Raw genomic sequence first — 16,438 nt, 5'->3', positions numbered from 1 at the left:
GCGGCACAGTGGAGGTTGCTCTGACGTAATGAAGCTCCCTCTTGTACAGATTTCCTCCACGTGCAATGTCTTCCCTGTTGTCATATGTAATATTGAATTTTTTCGGCCTGATTTTGATGTTATCTTCGAAGCATTTCCTTTGCCCACCAGAGGCTCACAGACCTTCATTCAACTGGGAGTGAAGGATTTGTTTGGGGACAAGTGATTTAGGCATCTGGATGACATGACCTATCCATCAGAGTTGGTATTACTTTATTATGTTTAACACACGTCTTTAATATCGAAAAGGCTGACTGCACCTCCAGTATTTTCATTTGTATCATTCTATCTTCCCTCATCGAATAGAGTGTGTCTGTTCAGTTTACTCTCTCTCTCTCACACACACACACTCACACACACACACACACTCACGCACACACACTCACATACACACACACTCTCACACACATACTCACACTCACACACACTCATGCACACACACACTCACGCACGCACACACACTCACACACACACTCACACACACACTCACACTCACACACACTCACGCACACACACATTCACGCACACACACACTCACACACACACTCACACACACACACACTCACTCACACACACTCACGCACACACACTCACACACACACACACACACACACACACACACACACACACACACACACACACACACACACACACACACACACACACTCACACTCACACACACTCACACATACACATACCTCGGAAAAACGCAAGTGCGCCATATCTCAGATAGGATAACAAATTGAGACATATTTATTCAATGTGGAAAAATAAAACAAGAGGTACAAACCCCTCCCTTCAGAATAAATTACATATTTCTTTCCAACTGCAAATGAAATGTGGGACGGTGGATACAAATTCGTTTTGCTGCTATTGATTAGGTGAGGAAGGGGAAAGCTGGATGGTGCAGATAGAGCACAGGCTCTTGCCAGGCCAGTGAGGAGAGAGTCAGAGCACGTCCCTTAATGTAGCAGCTGCAGCATTTTTCAGGTTACGCTCTGCTAACTCGCTCCTCCCTACTGCAGCTTTCGACAACCATTACCTTTCAGCTTGTCTGCGCCATCGCCTGGCCATTTCAAACACAAAACAAATTGACCCAACTTTGTCTCTGCAGTCCGCAGACTGAACAATGGGGAAAATTCTTCACGAAGTCACAATCCCCGTCAGCTGCACACTCAGCCTCTACTCAGCCCTTTAAACAATTTCCAGTGCTTCCAGTATTCTAACATCAAATGTGAAAATGAAGACATACCTTTATTGACCCAATTCATTGAGGATGCGATTTTATTGACATTATATACTGGGCCAATTTTATTTCTTTGCGATCTGGGGAATGAGGGGGAAGCAATACATACAAAATGGTGGGGGAGCACAGCAGGTCAGGCAGCATCTATGGAAATAAATAAACAGTCGACGTTTCAGGCTGACACTCTTCATCAGGACTGAGAAGGAAGAGGGAAAGTGCCAGGAACAAAGGTGGGGCGAGGGGAAAGAGGCTGGCTGGAAAGTGATAGGTGAAGTCAGGTGAGTGGGAAAGGTTAAGGGCTGGAGAAGAAAGAATATGACAGGAGAGGAGAGTGACAGTGGGAGAAAGGGAAGGAGGAGGAGACCCAGGGGAAAGTAAAAGTTCAGTGTGAGGAACAGAGGAAGTGGGGAGGGGTTGGAATCTGTACACCGGAAGGAGAGATCGATATTCATGCCATCAGCTTGGAGGGTACCCAGACATAATATAACACGTTACTCCCACTCTGAGGGTGGCCTCACCTTGGCACAGGAGCTAGTCTCTTTCCACCTTTTTCTTCTGGCATCTTCCCCCTCCCCTCTCAGTCCTAAAGAAGGGTCCTGGCCTGAAACACTGACAGTTTACTCCTTTCCTGACCTGCTGAGTGCCTCCAGCGTTCTGTGTGTGTTAGTTTGGATTTCTAGCATTTACAGACTTTCTTGACTTTGTAATGAATGAGGGCTTTCCTTTCTCTGTGCCCCATAACTCTATGACTCCAGGACCACTGATGGAATTCTTCTTGATGCCAAAATCACTGTTAGCTGCACACTCCGCCTGTACTCAGTCCTTGCAATTTTCTACAGCCAAATGTGAAAATGGAGGCGTAATTTTATTTGCAAACTGCCCAAAACCTATTTCAGGAATTTTGTCACTTGTATTTCTGATGATCCCAGCAACACTGAGCACCTTTTGCAGAGTTAACTATCTCACGAGGCTTCATGTGAACGTCAAGAAACAAAGACTGATGCGCTGCAGCAGGAGAAGATATGTGGAAAAATGATCGATTTTAACTGAAAAAATGTAAAGGACAGAATACAAGATGTTAAGAGGAAGCTCTTCAGTTCTTGGGGCTGAGGCAGCAGAAGGTATGGCCATCAGTGATCAAAGAGTCATTGAGCCAGAAAATCACAGAGTACTACAGCACAGAAACAGGCCCTTTGGCCCATCTAATTTGTCCAAACTGTTATTCTGCCTAGTCCCATCAAACTACACATGCACCACAACCCTCCATACCCACTCTATCCATGGTCTTATCCAAACTCCTCTTAAATGTTGAAATTTAACCCACATCCAACATTGGCAACTGTTCCATTCTCTCCATCCTCTTAGTGAAGAAGATTCCTTCCACCCCCATGCTTCCCTTAAATATTTCACTTTTCACCTGTAACCTATAACCTCTTGTTCTAGTCTTACCCAACCTCAACGGAGAAAGCCTGCTTGCATTTATCCCATCTATATCTAACTTTATATATCTCTATCAAATATCCCCTCATTATCTTTTGATCCAGAAAATAAAGTTGTAACTATTCAACCTTTCCCTATAACTCATGTCTTTGAGTCCTGGTGACACTCTTGTAGGTTTTCTGTGTACTATTTCAGTCTTATTGATATCTTTCCTGTAGGTCAGTGACCAGAACTGCACACAATAGTCCAAATTAGACCTCACCAACACCTCATGCAACTTCACCATAACATCTTAACAGCTGTACTCAATGCTTTGATTTATGAAGGTCAGAAGGACATGGCCAGGAGCTCTCTTTACGACCCCGTCTACCTGTGGCGGAGTGTCTCCAATGGGCTCATGATTGGATGTGCACAGATATCTGGAAAGCACACAGAGAACTTGAAGTACTGCAGGTCTACTCCATCAGTGCGTTGCTCGTTGGTGGAGAAACTGAAGGAGCTGGAATTGGTGCAGATCGTGCTACTGCCTGCGTCAGAGGAGTCGGTGTCTAGTCTAATAGCAAGTGATTGTCTCAGTCGCTTTTCCTCTGATTGAAAGACCCTGTTGGACATAGTTAATGTGAAATGCTGCAAGTCCAGTTCACTAACTTACTGGCAGATAGCAGGGGATCTGTTAAAGGTTGAACAAGTTAGGTCTCTATTCATTGGAGCGTAGAAGGTTGAGGGGGGATTTGATCGAGGTATTTAAAATGTTGAGAGGGATAGATAGAGTTGACGTGAATAGGCTGTTTCCATTGAGAGTAGGGGACATTCAAACGAGAGGACATGATTTGAGAGTTAGGGGGCAAAAGTTTAAGGGAAACACGAGGGGGTATTTCTTTACTCAGAGAGTGATAGCTGTGTGGAATGAGCTTCCTGTAGAAGTAGTAGAGGCCAGTTCAGTTGTGTCATTTAAGGTAAAATTGGATAGGTATATGGACAGGAAAGGAGTGGAGGGTTATGGGCTGAGTGCGGGTAGGTGGGACTAGGTGAGATTAAGAGTTCGGCACGGACTAGGAGGGCCGGAATGGCCTGTTTCCGTGCTGTGATTGTTATATGGTTATATGGTTATATCTACGTGACCTCATTCATAGCATGGATTAGCCCTTAAGCAACAGTGATGCCTGTTTCTGGCCAACCAGGTGAGAGGCATCAGAGTCAGAGCACTCCACGGGAGGCAGAGTGGCATGGTGTCCAAGCTGGAGATGGTGCTGCCCCCTAGTGTTCACTCAGCAGGAAACACTAGTAGCTGTATTGTGTTCGACTGTGGACTGCTGCAACATTCATGGTCTCAGGATCTTGGACTAGACGTTATTGTGTGACTATACTGATTTCTTATGTGTGCTATATATGCCTTGTACTCTGTGTGACAGTTGGTACTGTGTTCTGCATGTTGGCCCTGGAGTAACACTGCTTCATTTGGCTGTATTCATTGGTATTCATGTGTGATTGAATGACAATTAAACTTGAACTTGAACTTGAGACTGGTGCTCCAAAGCAAGTAGCTCCCCAGAAGGAAGGAGATGGTTTTAACATTGAGATTTGAGGGACTGTTGGATTGAAAGCCAATGTCAATCAGTCATTCCATGAGTAACACACAAAATGCATGTGATGATATGACTTATCACAGGTGGAAAGCCATTCAGCCCGACAAATTTGAGTGTGTTGCTTGGAGTTCCAGCATCTGCATATTTTCTCTTGTTTGACAACATTTATATAACAGCTGATCTGATTGTGACCTCATGGGTTCATTGTAGCTACTGCAATTGTTTTACAGAGCCAATGATTAATGATCAGGGTTCGATTCCTGCCACTGTCTGTAAGGAGTTTGTATGTTAAACCTATGACCTCGTGGATTTCCTCCAGATGCTCCGATTTCCTCCAATATTCCAAAGGTGTACAGGGTTAGGGTTACTGAGTTGTGGAGATGTTGGTGTTGAAGAACGTTGCCACACTTGCAGGCTTCCCAGCACAACCCTTGCAGATTTTATTTCACTGGCTGTTTCAATGTACATACATGTAACAAATAAAGCGAACCACCTTCTTCTAATTTCTTCTTTTGCCTGACTCCTTTCTGATGAAGAATCTAAAAATCTTCAAGGATCCATCCTCATCTGAGGAAAGAAGCCCTGATATCTGACAACCCTCTCACAGAAAATAATTCACCTGATGCCCATCCAAAATGGGTGACGCATTTTTATAGGTTCTCCCACGAGGCAGAATTCTCGACAAATCTATCCAATCAAGATGATTCACAATCTTGAAGATAGCTTGCCTAGTTACTGTTGTTTCCTTTAATTAATTTTTTTCTCCTCAGCCTCTTGTTTGGTAGGTGCAAACTGTCCATATGTCCACAGTTGTTAACCTATCCTAAGCATTCATAAACAGTAAAATACAAAGACATGGACTTTCCTACGAGGCACAAGGTATTATTAGAGATATAGGTTATTGATGGCCATTTGCCCAATGGTTGGCTTTGCTGGTGGAAGTTCAGGACAAATCTTCAGCCAATCATTTTATTCTGACAAAAATTGGAAGCATTCCATTAAATGCTTATCCTCAAATGTTCTATTCAATATTTCTACATCTATTATTCAACAAAGGACAAATGGTCTTGTCCTTATCACATTGCTGTGTGTGGGAACGTTTTGTGCACACATTAGCTGCCAAATTTATTATAAACGTAGTTGGATTGTAAAAGGACTTCAGTGGCTGTAGAACACACGATTTGAGCTCATAAAGGCAGATGTGTTTGCCTTTCCATGGAGAGTTCGCCTACTTTTGGAAAGAACATGAGCTAAGCAGTTACTGGCAATTTAACAAAAATGTTAATTACTAAAAACAAACGTTATTTATCTCCTCTCCAGACGAACGGCTTAAACCGACTCCTCAATTCAGTTAAAACATGGTTTATTTTGTGTCATAGTTTCAGTTTCCGGTAGAAGCCCAAGTTAGTTGACTCTCTGAGTACCCATTACATATCAATCAATCTGCCTAGACTTGCAATCCTTTTTTTAAAGACATTTCTCCTCAACTCTGCCTTAAGTACTGCCCAATTATTCTGGGTTTATGCCTCTCAGTTACAGACTCTCAAGTGTATGGAAACAGCTACAATGCATCTATCTCACCATTTCCTCTCAGAACACAAGATACTTCTGCAAGTGCTGCACACACAGTGGTGTAGTGGTTAGCACAATACTTTACAGTACCAGTGACCCGGGTTCAATTCACACTGCTGTCTGTATGGAGTTTGTCCGCTCTCCCCGTGACCGCTTGTGTTTCCTCCCACAGTCCAATGACGTACCGGTTGGTTGGATAACTGGTCATTTTAAATAGTCCTGTGATGAGGCTAGGATTAAATCAGGGGGTTGCTGGGTGGCATGGCTCGAAGGGCGTGTTCCGTGCTGTACCTTAATGAATGAATAAATAAATATCCAGAAAAACACATGCAACATGCTGGAGGGACTCAGCAGGTCAGGCAGCATCTATGCCAGGGCTTCCCAACTTGGTGCCCACTCACCAGTTAATAATAGGTGTCCATGGCATAAAAAAAAAGGCTGATCTATGCAAATGCTTAAGGAATCTACGTTTTGGCCTGAGATGCTTCATCAGGACTTGGAATCTGTGTTTCTCAATGGGATTAGTTGGCATTCCACTTACCGTCAGTGAGAGTCGGCCACTGGTGTTATACATCATGGAAATTGGCCCTTTGGTCTAAGTGTGTTGTCCAGCGAACCCACATTTGTTCCATAATCCCGTCCCCACAAACTTCTCCTGACCATGCACTTATCTAGATGGTGGATTTTATATGTCCTGACCGCTTTTTCCAAATATGCATTATTCTGACTCACGTTCTATTCACAGGACAAACACTCAACACAGCAGTCTACCTTGTCAACGATAGCACTGTGAAAGCAAAACTCTGCAACTTGTCTCAGGTAGTTGGTGATGGGGAGAGGGAAGCGATGTCTAGTTCTGAGATTGACGAAAGAAGGTAATGAAATCACACTGCTCAGAACTAAAATGCCTTTTATTTTGATGAGTCTATTCATTTAGCAAACATGAATTCTCTTTATGAAATGAGGGAGAAGGCTTTTTCAAAGTTTTATTTGATATCTCCCTGTTATTTGGTCCATATAAAATATAGAACAGCACATCACAGGAACAGGCCCTTAGTTCCACAATTTCTATGCTGAACATGATGCTGATCTCTCTGGCCTACACATTTATTTTATACATTTACTTTCATTTAGAACAACATGGAACCGGCTCACTGATGCCACACTGGCCAGCAAACTACCAATTTAACCCAAGCCTAATCACAGGACCATTTCATCTACTAACTTGTATGTCTTTGGACTGCAGGAGGAAACAAAACCACTTGGAGGAAAACCACACACACAAGAGAAATGTACAAACTTTCCTACAGTGGATTCTGGAATTGAACTCTGAACTCCGACACCCTGAGCTGTAATATCATCACACTAACTGCTACACTACCGTGACAGCCCGTCTCCATGGTCTTCTTCCCTGCATACTCATGTGTCTAACATCCCCTTCAATGTCACTATAGCATTTGCTTCCACTGGATTCAGATTCTGATTTACTTATCACATGACCATCAAAACATTCAGTGAACTATCTCATCTGCGTTAACACCAGGCTTTTGACTTCCCCTGCAGACTCACTGGGACTTGTAGGCCTAGGCTTCTGCATACTTGCAGACTTCCAATTGACCTTTGGGCTTTGATCTTCGCTATCAACCCTGGGACTCATCAGTGACGTTGAATGAGGACCTTGATGAGGACCCCAAACACCAAACCTCAAACTCCAGACTTGCTGATAATAGGTGCCCAAGTTCTAGGTCTCAAATTCCAGTCTCACCGATTCTGATACCTAGGGAATCACTAGCCCTTGTACCTCTTGTCTGCACAAAATTCTGATCCCAGAAACCACTGATGGCTCACTAGCCTGGCTTACCACTCCCTCCAGCAGACTATTCTAGGCATCAACCACTCCCTGTGTAAGTAAAACTTACTCTTCTCATCTCCTTTAAACTTTCTCCCTCTCTCCTTAAATGTCTTCTCATACTTGATATTTCTATCCTTGGAAAAAGTTTCTGACTTTTGACTCTATCTATGCCTCTGAAGCAAAGTTCTCTCAGGTCTCCTCTCACTTCCAAGGTCAACCTTTTCCACAACTTTTGAAGTCCTCTACAACCTTACGTTAATGGGGTGAACAAAAGTACCCACAATGATCAAAGTGAGGCCTAATCTAAGTTTAAAATAGATGCAACATGGTTTCCTGCCTCCGCAATAAACAGAAACACAAGCAACTGACACTATTTAAAAATTCTTTGCTCTCAGCACAGTGTATTATCCAACGGCCACATGCGACTGACGCTAGTTAAAAACTGTTCAACAAAAGTCTCCTGTCCCAATTAGGTGGCATCGTGTCCCAAATAATCAAAGGGAATCCTGGCTATTTTCTCAATTAGATTCTGTCCTTAAGCTTTGTCCCAAATAAGTGGCTTCCCCAATTAACAGATGGCCCAATTAATTGGAATCCATTGTATTAACCATATAACCATATAACGATTACAGCACGGAAACAGGTCATCTCACCCCTTCTAGTCCATGCCGAACGCTTACTCTCAACTAGTCCCACCCACCTGCACTCAGCCCATAACGCTCCATTCCTTTCCTGTCCATATACCTATCCAATTTTACTTTAAATGACAATTTCAAACCTGCCTCTACCACTTCTACTGGAAGCTTATTCCACACAGCTACCACTCTCTGAGTAAAGAAGTTCCCCCTTGTGTTACCCCTAAACTTTTGCCCCCTAACTTTCAACTCATGTCCTCTTGTTTGAATCTCCCCTACTAGGAATTAGGAATCAGCTATTAGGAATTCCCTGACACCTATCTCCCCTTTCCCAATCTCTCTGTCCCCATTTCTGGGGACAAACTGTCCAGTGATATCTTTGATAAACCTACTGACTCCTACAACTACCTCAATTATAACTCTTCTGTAAAACTGCCATTCTTCTTTCTCAGTCTCGTCATCTCTGCCACATTTGTTTCCAGGATGAAGCTTTTCTTTTCCAGAACATCAGAAATAGCCCCTTTTTCAAAGAATGATGTTTCCTTTCCCCCACAAATGATATTCACCTGCATGTTCTCCATTTCCTGGATATCTGCTTTCACCCCATCTTCCTGTTGCCTTCACAGGGATAGAGTCCCTCTTGTCCTTAACTAACACCCCGTGAACTTTCACATCTAGTACATCATTCTCTGCAACTTGGCCATCTTCGATAGGATCCTATCACGAAATGCATGTTTACCTCCCACCATTCCCCCCTTTCGACGGGAATTTCCCTCTCCATGATTCCCTTATCCATTCATCCCTCCCACTGATCTCTTTCCTGGCACTTAATACCTGCAAGCAGAAGAAATGTTACACCTGCCCATTAACCTCCTTCGTCACCACCATTCGGGGCACCAATCACTCCTTCCAGGTGAGGCATCACTTCACCCGCGAATCTGTTGGGGTTGTCTACTATATCCTGTGCTCCCGATGTGGCCTTCTTTGCGTTGGTGAGTGCTGATGTAGAGCACCTGTACTCTATCCACACAAAACAGGATTTTAAATGGCCAATCATCTTAATTCTAATCCCCACTCTCATTCCAACATGTAGGTCTTTGGCCTCCTCTACTGCCATGATTAGGCGACTCTCAGGTTGGACAAGTTACACCTCATATTCTGTCTGGGTAGCCTCCAACCTGGTGGCATGAACATCAATTTCCAACGTCTAGTATTTTTCTTCCTCCATTCCCTACTCTGGCTCTTGCTTTACCTCGTCTCTTCACCTTATCTGCCTATCACCTCCCCGGTGACCTCCTCCTTCTCTTTCTCCCATGGTCCTTTCTCCTCTCCTATCAAACTCCCTCTTCCCCACCCCTTAGCCTTTTGCACCTATCAGCTCCCAGCTTCTCACTTCATTCCTCCTCCCCACCCACCAGCTTCACCTATCACATTCTAGCTTGTACTCCTTTCCCTCCCCCACCTTCTCGTTCTGGCTTCTTCCCTTTCGGTCCTGATAAAGCATCTGAGTCTGAAATGTTGACTGCTTTTTCCTCTCCATAGATGCCGCCTGACCGGCTGAGTTCCTCCAGCATTTTGTGTGTGCTACTAGGAATTTGCTGTAGTGTGCTGGCATAGCATGTACTGAAAAAACAACACCATTAAACAATTATAAAGAAAAAAGAATTAAATCAAAAATAAAGTTTGAAGTTAAAGTACAAATATGGAATAAAATGTGCATAAATACCAGCAAGAAACTATTAAGATGGTATGGTATTTTAATAGCCTTATAGAGCTTTCCAGAAGGAAAATGAGACAACAGCACCATCAAACTTTAGAATCAAAATTTAATCCATTTGTTATTAATGGCAAAAAATTTCTCCATACATTGGAGGATGAGTTTCTGCATCTTAGCATTTAATTTTATTTTAAAACATCAGCTTCACTTACCTTGACCTACAATGTAATAGTTCAAAAAAATTTCTTCATGTTTTTTGAGGGCAGCATGGTAGCATAGCATGTTGACTTATATTTCACAGAGCCAGCGTTCAGGGTTCAACTCCCGTCACTGTCTGGAAGGAGTTTGTATGTTCTCTCTTTGACCAGGTAGGTTTCCTCTGGGTGCTCCGGTTTCCTCCCACATACAGATTAGTCCAGGTTAGTGAGCTAGTGGGCATGCTATGTTGGCACCAGAAGCCTGGCAATACCTGTGGGCTGCCGCCAGTGCATTATCAGACTGTGTTGATCGTTAACACAAATGACGCATGTCTCTGTACGTTTTGATGATCTGATGTACATGTGAGAGATAAAGCTAATCTCTTTACTGGATAACCCTAAAAGAATATTGTAAACCAATCTAAATACATCAAAGTATGTCAAACAAGTAATGATACCACACAGGGATTACAATCCGTCACTGCCAGGGATTAAAACCCTGGAATTCTCGATCCAGTAATTCTGCAGTGTCCCCATTCCCCCCATCGCTCTCTCAAGGACACCTAGGGGTAATCGTTAAACAGAAATTTTTCTGGTGACAAGTACAATGCAGACAGAAATAGCGAAGGATGATATAACCACCAGCAGTGTCAGGAAAGTAACAGCAGTAAAATGATTCTACCTATCTCATTTTGAAAACATTATGAAAGCAGGAGCCTTAATGGGAACTGCTCGAGGGCATCCAAACCAAGTGACACATTGGTGATGAGCAGAGTGATGTTCAAAACAAACAAGCAATAAGTAAATAAGTAAAACATCTGTGATATGTTCTAACAGACCTGCAGATGCCTGAGTCCTGACTGATGGTGTATTTAATGATTCTAGTCCAATCTCTCCAAGTGCCTTATCAGCATTGGACAGCCTCTCTTCAAGCAACCGCTCCTTTGTTCTACTTTCCAAAGGAGGAAAATTGAAAGAATATTTCAATTCAGGTTCAGATGAACCACGAAAATGATGTTTTCTTCCTGACTGAAGGCAGGTCATTTTCTGCCCTGCAGAGCCAACATTTGCTATATGCCAACATTTTTAAACACCTTTTAGTGTGCCCATTAATCATAATCTCACTTTATTTATCCATTTTAAGATGCAAAAAAATAAATTAAAAGAACTCTGATTCATTCTTGATGCTTCGACTATTTTTAATGTCTCTAATTTTGTTGATTTTTAATATTAGTATGAATGTTTTTGTTAATGTATTGAGCACTGATAAATTTATTAATGGTATTGCTTCGATAAGGTTTCTGAGCCTGACAGTATGAAGTCAGGGATGATAGATAGACATATGAGGGAAGGGAAAGGATTAGAAGGCTCTGCAGACAGAGTTAGTTGAAGAAGAATGATGGCTGACCTGCACGGAATATAAACACTCGTACGGACTGGCCTGTACTCGTTCCATATTTTGTTGTCTAGAAATTCATCGCCTATTGATAGCAGTAAGCATGATCTAGCATAGCAAAATTAAAAAAAACAAACCGCTGGAGAAACTCAGTGAGTCAAGCAGCAACTGTGAAGGGAGAAGGATGGCAGACATTTCAGGGAGATCAGTGAGGGGAGGGACAGAGTCTGGAAGGTGATAAATGGAATCAGAGGAGGGAGGGATGATGGGTAGATGGTACTAAGTGGGGGAATGGATACAACAGGAGAACATGGGGGGGGGGGGACTTCTTCACCCAGAGATCCCCCCTCACGTTCCTCTTCCATAGTCACTTCCCCACGTTCTATCTGCCCATCATCCCACTCCCGTCTGAGGGTGAGAGTGGGGAACGAGATTCTGACAGAACAGGTGATCAGGTTCGATTTCAGTGTTTAAGAGAAGTTTTGGATGATAAGTCCATGGATGGGAAGGGTATGCAGGGCCATGGTCCAGGTGCAGGTTGATGGGACTAAGCAGAATAATAGCTTGACTTGGACCAGATGGACTAAATTGCCCATTTTTGGGTCAAAGCACACTATGAGTGCTAGGGCTAAAGAAAAGGAAGCTTGGCGGATACGTGTGACAATGGCCAGATGGAACCAGGTAGTGGAAAAGTAATTTCTCTGGGGAATGGAAAAGGTGAACACAAGGGAGATGGAACCTAGGTGGACCAATGGGAGTGGGAAAAGAACACCAGGGGATGGATGTTCCTTCCATCGTTGGACTGTGAGAGGAAGCCAGAGAACCCAGAGGAAGCCCATGCAGTCACGGGGAGAGCGTACAAACTCCTTAGCGACAGCAGCAAGAAATGAGCTCAGGTTGCTGGTGCTATAATAACATTGTGCTGACAGCTACACCACTGTGCCTGCAGAGACACCACTTGACCCACCGAGTTTCTCCAGCTGCTCATTTCCTTTGCTGCAGATTCCAGCATCTGCAGTCTTTTGTCTCTATTTCACAGCACAGCTGTGCTGTATGATATTCAAACCAGCTTCTGCAATTCACATCCATTGATTTCATGTAGCAGATTAAATGAATACGGTCAATACGAGTCATTCTTTGAATCCCTTACATTTGATTTCAAGAGTTAATTTTCACACCCATTTTCAAGGCAATGATTGAACAATTAGTGACAGTTATTGACAGCAGTGTCAAGTGGGATGATTTATCTTGATTTCTCCCATCATCACAGAATCTAGTTTTCAGCCAGCTTCATGTTTTTGGTAACAAGTAAAAGCTGACAGCCAAGCCAGTAGACACACCTGAGCCACGCTCTCTAGAACTACCTACACCTCAAATCAGACTGTTCCTGTACAGTTACAGCACCACAAGGTGTTAAATAGGCCAGGTATGTATTGTCCACTTTCCAATCTTCAGTCTTTACTCAATTAGCAAAGTGATGGAAAGTGTTGTTAAGTGAACAGTCGAACAGTACTCACTCACTAAGAGCAACACACACAAAATGCTAGAGGAGCTCAGCAGACCAGGCAACATCTGTGGAAAGGAGTTCCGGGACCCTTCATGCCTGAAATGCCAACTGTTTGCTGTTTTCCATAGATGTTTGGCTTCACAATCTACCTCATTGCACTTTATTGATTACCTGCACTGTTCTTTTTACACTTCAGACTCTTGAACAGACCTCTTGTACGACAAGATGGGCTCTTGGCCTCACAGTCTACCTTGTTATGACCTGGCACTTTATTGTTTACCCGCACTACACTCTTTACATTTTATTCTGCATTGTCATTATTTGCCTTAGTCTTGCTCAGTGCACTGTGTAATGATTTGATCTGTATAAACAGTATTCAAGGCAAGCTTTTCACATGTGGCAAAATTAAACAATACCAATATGGGCAATGAGTGGCAAATAACACCTATGTCATGTGGCAGCACTAACCATCTTCAACAGGAGAGAGTCTGACCACTCACCCATGGCTTCTAACACCATTACTATCAGAGAGTCTCCAACCATCAACATCCAGTGGTTCACCACTGACCAGAAACTTAACTAGATCAGCCACGTATCTACTCTGAGTACAACAGATCAGGGTCTGGGTATCCCGTGGTGGGAAATTCACCTCCTGAGTCAGGAGTGTGATGGAATTCAAGACAAAGAAGCCTAATTCATGGATACCCCATCCAGTCACTCTAAACCAGGGGTTCCCAACCTCTTTTATGCCTTGGACTCCCATCATTGCCCAAGGGGTCTAGGAACCCTAGGTTGGGAACCCCTGCTCTAAATGAAAAATGTCTTCTCAGGCATCCAGCCAGGCACAGGTATCAATCTTAACTGATGTTTTATTGACAAACTCTGCCATCTTCATCAGGGAAGATGCCTAGGCACGTCTAGTCCGCTGGTATATATACTTCTGTCGTCCATCCCTCCTGATTGGCTAGTCATCATCCAATCAGGTCTCACTCTCCCACCTTGTTCATAATTAAATTTCAGTTCATACCTTGAGCGAGATCTTCATCTTTGTTAAAATTCTTTTCCCTGGTCTCGCTCTAAGTAAGAACTGGAGTTTGATTGTAAACAAGTGAAATTGTTTCATTTTCCCTCCAGGCCATGTCTGGCACCTCCAAGTCTGAATGCTTGAAATCGCAATGAGCAAAACAGTTTGGAATTGTCTTATGCTTATTTCTGGCCAACTACCAGTGGCAAAAGCATAGCTTTTTGAACACAAACACACACGCAATTTACACTGTTTGTAAACTGTTCGCTTTAAGCATGGTGTAGTATCCAATGGCCAGAAAAACAGGCGCAACTGACACTATTTAGAACCTGTTCGGTAAGCCTCCTGCCTCAATTAAGCAGCATAGAGTCCCAAATAAACAAAGGGAAACACAGCTATGTTTATGATTGTTTTTGTTCTTTAAGAATTGTCCAAAATAAGCAGCTGACCCAACTAACTATCAACCCAATTAATTGCAATCCACCCTACTTATTGTAATTTATTGTTTTTACGCTGACGTATTGCACTGTGCAGCTGCCACATAACAACAAATTTCATGATGTATGCCAATGGTATTAAACCTGATTCTGAGCTTTTCAGAAATTCAATGGGTATCCCTCGCTCTGCGTTCCCCATAGCAACTTGACATGATAAGAGGCATGGACAGACTGAACGGCCAGAGACTTTATGCAGGAAATGGCTAATATGAGGGGTCATAATTTTAAGGTGATTGTAGGGAAGTATAGTGGGAGGGGAATGTCAGAGGTAAGTTTTTTACACAGAGAATAGAGGGTGGGGGGGGGAATGCCAGGGGTGGTGGTAGAGGCAGATTCATTAGGGACTTTTAACAAACTCTTAGAAAGGCACATAGACGAAAGGAAAATGGAGGACTAAATGGAGGGTATGGGTAGATTGACCTTGGAGTAGGGTAAAAGGTCAGCACAACATTGTGGGTCAAAGGGTCTGACTGGCGCTGTACTGTTCTATCTTGTGAATGAATGCACAAAGCCCTGTCGTCACCTTGCAATGTCTTACGTATCAGAAGGGTTTCAAAGAATACGTTCTGTGTGATGGCCATCTTTACCACATAGGACAGAGATAGGGGTGGACTGCTTGCTACTGGCATGCAATTCCAGCCCTCTGAAACTGGAGTCAGAAGGGAACTGGGAAAACCTATCATTAGATTTGTAGCATGCCACATCACTCATCTCTGCACTGTAGTAAGCCTAATGGACATCCGCAGCAGATTTAATTTAATATACCCGGAAGAAAATCACTTGACTTCGGTCCAGGAAAAGAGAAAGAAGTGTTAGTCAAGGAATCATGCACTTATCCTTGATGTGGTTTTAATCTCTCACAAAACACATGAATCCAACCAACTAGAGCACCCATAATATTGTTATAAAGCTCCTCAAGGGAGCTGGAGCTTAAAGTTCCACGGGTGAGATCCAAATCTATTACAGGTACATTCTCTGCGGAATGTCTTCTCAAGTGAAGCAATGGATGACTGTGTTCTCCATTTACAGGATTTACAAAAGAGAAATAAGGAATTCACCCCAAATGGTCTGTTCCAATGACCGTTCACCAGAGGAACCTCCTTCCTCTTTGCTTCATCTCACACTATTAGCAAAGTCTTAGTCCCTACCCCTCAAGTTTTCTTTAACTTTCTCTTAAATATAGAGTGCACATTATTGAGAATAATCTGTGAGGTGTACAACGAACATCCTGTGTTACATGTCATTTTAAATTCATAAGACCAGAAGACATAGGAGCAGATTTAGACCATTCAACCCATCAAATCTGTTCTGCCATTTGATCATGGTTGACTTATTATCCCACCTGTAACCTTTGATGTTCTTACTAATAAATACCCTATCAACCTCTGCTTACCCAATGACTTTGCCTCCGCAACCGTTTGTGGCAAAAGGAATTTCACAGGTTCACCATTCCCTGGATAAAGAAATTTCTCCTCATCTCTCTTCTAAAGGGATATCCTTCTATTCTGAGGTTGTGCCCTCTGGTCCAAAGCTCTCTCACTATTGATCGTGTGGGTAGTCAGAGGCTTTTTCCCAGGGCTGAAATGGCTAACACGAGAGGGCACAGTTTTAAGGTGCTTGGAAGTAGGTACAGAGGAGATGTCAGGGGTAAGTTTTTCACACAGAGGGTGGTGAGTGCGTGGAATGAGCTGCCGACAATGGTGGTGGAGGCGGATATGATAAGGTTTTTT

At 43.2% G+C, this 16,438-nt stretch overlaps 1 protein-coding gene across 41 annotated transcripts in view; it reads right to left on the bottom strand.

The window, feature by feature from the left end:
* nrxn3a (neurexin 3a) overlaps positions 1-16,438 on the bottom strand; it is a 2,216,268-nt gene that overhangs the window by 1,701,966 nt on the left and 497,864 nt on the right. The window lies entirely within an intron of this gene.

Source organism: Hemitrygon akajei, chromosome 3, assembly GCF_048418815.1.
Source record: "Hemitrygon akajei chromosome 3, sHemAka1.3, whole genome shotgun sequence".
Lineage (NCBI taxonomy): Eukaryota > Metazoa > Chordata > Chondrichthyes > Myliobatiformes > Dasyatidae > Hemitrygon > Hemitrygon akajei.
Note: the sequence above shows the minus strand (reverse complement) of the source record. Positions and strands in the feature narration are given on the sequence as shown.